At 36.5% G+C, this 3,674-nt stretch overlaps 1 protein-coding gene across 1 annotated transcript in view; it reads right to left on the bottom strand.

Moving 5' to 3' along the window:
• GNAT3 (guanine nucleotide binding protein, alpha transducing 3) overlaps positions 1-3,674 on the bottom strand; it is a 75,468-nt gene that overhangs the window by 57,776 nt on the left and 14,018 nt on the right. The window lies entirely within an intron of this gene.

Genomic DNA, 3,674 nt, shown 5'->3' with positions numbered 1-3,674 from the left:
AGATGATACAACCTTGCTTGCTGAAAGTGAAGAGGACTGAAAACATTTACTGATGAAGATCAAAGAGCATAGCCTTCCATATAGATTACATCTCAATGTCAAGAAAACAAAAATCCTTACCACTAGACCAATAAACAAAATTCTTATCAATGGAGAAAAAATTGAAGTTGTCAAGGACTTCATTCTTCTTGGATCAACTATCAACAATCATGGAAGCATCAGTCAAGAAATCAAATGATGTATTGCATTAGGCAAGATCTGCTGCACAAGATCTTTTTAAAGTGTTGAAGAGCAAAGATGTCAGTTTAAGGACTAAGGTGCACCTGACCCAAGCCATGGTATTTTCTATAACCTCATATGCATGCGAAAGCTGGACAGTGACTAAGGAAGACCGTAGAGGAATTGATGCTTTTGAGTTATGGTGTTGGAGGAGAATATTGAAAGTGCCATGGGCTGCCAAAAGACCTAATAGATCTGTTTTGGAAGAAGTATAGTCAGAGCACTCCTTGGAGGGCAAGATGACCAAACTTGGTCTCTCATACTTCAGATATATTGTCAAGAGGGACCAGTCACTGGAGAAGGGTATTATGTTTGGTAAGGTGAAGGGTCAGAGAAAAAGAGGAAGGCCCCCCAACTAGATGGATTGGCCAAGTGGCAGCATTGATGGATTCAAGTGTGGCAGTGGTAGTGAAGTTGGCCCAAGATCGGGCAGTGTTTCGTTCTGCTTTGCATGAGGTCACTATGAGTCGGTACTGACTCGATGGCACTAACAACAACAATAATCTGTAAATTTAACTGAAAAAGAATTTAAATATAAGCATTAAATCTATTTATGCATTTGCAAGCTTGAAGAAATACCTATTATCTTTATAAACACAAAATGGAAATATGTTTTTATTGAATAAAGGATGGATTTAAATTTGGCCAAAAAAAAGAACAAGGAGCATTATTCAGGAGCATATCCTATATATTCACAGATTCTTTCTTATCAATTAATGCTAACATAATTATTCCAAAGAGTCTGCTTACGTTCTCAAACCCATGTATAAGCATTGGCTGTACTGATGTCATCAACTTTTAAATAGTGTTTCTCATACTTGATGAACTTAAAATGTAGCCAATTACTAAGAAACACCTCCATTTTCTAGGCTCCTTTCCTGCTTTCACTCACAGACTTGTGTAAAAAAAGAGAAGAAAAAAAAAAAAAAAGAAGTAGGCCTTTTTAAACATTAAAAGCAAAACAAAAGCCAGAGCTTTGATTTATCCCATGTCCTATGAGCTTTCTTTTCTAGTTTTATATAAAAGAATGGCAAAAGGATGGAGACTGCATACATTTGTTGACACTCCATTTATCCCAGATGTACCACCCTTATCTCCAAAGAAGAATGAACCACCTTGTTTGGCTTTTTAGGAGTCCTGGTGTGGTGCTGTGGGATTATGTACTGTATGGCAAGTTCAGTTTGAACCTCAAGGTGGGCAGTTCAACCTCACCAGATGCGTCTCAGAAACCCTATATTGGAGTGCTATGGTTTGGAACTGACTCAATTCCACTTAACAACAACTGAAACAACAACATGGCTTTTTGCAATGTACACTATTCTTTGACAGTTATCAATTCTTGAAGGCGAGTCTAAGTATTCAGAGATGAAATGGGAAAAACAACAGCAACAAAAATACCTGGTAATACTTGCAGAATAAATTACTTTTTCAGCAAATCATTTGATCTCAAATAGCTTAAAAACACATTTCATTCTTTTCATTCTGTTAAGTGGATAAACCTTTTTAGTTATTAATATTATGCAAATATGTTCTATCAATTATTTTGCAACATGCTTTTATTTGGTGTTAGAATTATCATAATTCTCCAACTTCCATATGAAAAATGACATCGCCTTCCAAAACACCCATTTGTTGAATATGAAGGAACATTTAGAAACTTGAAAATTCTGATCAGCTACAATAAATAGAAACACGTGCAACATAAATATATTTTTATCTCTAGATCCTATTCAGGTTCATGCTTCTAAGAGGCAACTGACAAACATTTTAAAGCAATAAAACTCAGATGGTACCTTTAAAACTTATGTAATTTTTAAAACACAGGCCATAGAAAAATAAAGAATAAAAAGGTTTAGAATATTTTGGGGGGGAAAAGAACACCATTGATTAGCTGCTAATGATATTTCTGGAATGCCTAAAAGCTAACTAAAATATTATAATGGAGAGTTATAGAATGACTGTGAAATATAATGTGGCAAAAGCTCTTTAGATTCTGAAGAAAAAATAGTGCTAACTTTTTCCTGTATTTGTCTTGGGTCTCTGAATCTAATAATTTCATCTAATATAACTTTGTAAAGCCAAAAAGTATTATGAAATAAGGAATAAATCCAAACTGAAATGTGAAGTAATAAATACAAAGGCAGGAGACCTAGGATAAATGAAAATATCACACACTTGCTGACTACATATTTAAATAATTGTTGTTGCTATGTGCCATCGAGTCGGTTCCGAACCATAGCGACCCTGTACAGGGTTTCTGAGGCTGTAAATCTTTACGAGAGCAGAAAGCCTCATCTTTCTCCCGAGGAGCGGCTGGTAGTTTCGAACTGCTGACCTTGAGGTTCGCTGCCCGATTCGTAACCACTACGCTACCAGAGCTCCTATTTAAATAATAGGCATTGTTAAAAAATAATAAGAAAGTCCAGTCAAACATTCTTTATAAATAAAGACTTGGAAACTACCTTAGGAAGTTTAGTAAACAGAAAAACTTAATGTTAAAATTAATTTTTTTTAATTAAAATACATCATTTTCTGTTGCATCTTTATAGACTTAGTTTTTTTGTTTACATGATATTATTGTTTTGATGGCAGTTATCAAATGTGCCAGGAATATATGAATCATCTCCAGTGATTCCTAGAAGGCCACTTTTTGCCAAAGAAATAGATTTAGTGATTCAAGCTAACCAGTCCCTCCTTGGAAATCCTATACAGGGTCGCTGAGTCAGAATCGACTCGCCAGCACTTAAAAACAACAGTGCTGTTAAGTCGGTTCCGACTCATAGCGACCCTATATAGGGATTCCAAGTAGCGACTGGTGAATTTGAACCACTAACATTGTGGTTTAAACCCACTTTGTGGTCAACTGCTGCTTTATCTCACAGAGCCACACCAGGACTCCTTGGTTAATCCTACATGACATATGTTAAGTGCCGTCAAGTCAGGTCCGACTCATAGTGACCCTGTATAGGGTTTCCAAGGAGCAGCTAGTCAGCTTGAACCATTGACCTTGCAGTTCAAAATGACCTTGCAGTCCTCATTGGTAAACTTCGAAAAGGTGTGCTGTGGAGCTGTGGGATAAGCATGGGACTGCTAACCTCAAGGTCAGTGGTTCAAGCCCACCAGTCACTCTGAGGGAGAAAGATGAGGCTTTTTGCTTTTGTAAAGATTTTCAGCCTTGAAACCCTATGCAAGGCTCACTCCACACTATTTAATAACAACATTTGAAATTTTTGAAAAAAACTAAGGTTCAGAGTGCACTCATTCATGAATAGGAATTTTTGTTTCAGTGATGGGAGAAATTAAATAGACTTCACTGATGTAGGGGACTTTCGGGATGCGAGAATTTGATTCTACTTAACACTTTTCTCAAGGTGCTCTGATAGCACAGTGGTTAC

The sequence above is a fragment of the Chrysochloris asiatica genome, unplaced genomic scaffold, assembly GCF_000296735.1.
Source record: "Chrysochloris asiatica unplaced genomic scaffold, ChrAsi1.0 scaffold00010, whole genome shotgun sequence".
Lineage (NCBI taxonomy): Eukaryota > Metazoa > Chordata > Mammalia > Afrosoricida > Chrysochloridae > Chrysochloris > Chrysochloris asiatica.
Note: the sequence above shows the minus strand (reverse complement) of the source record. Positions and strands in the feature narration are given on the sequence as shown.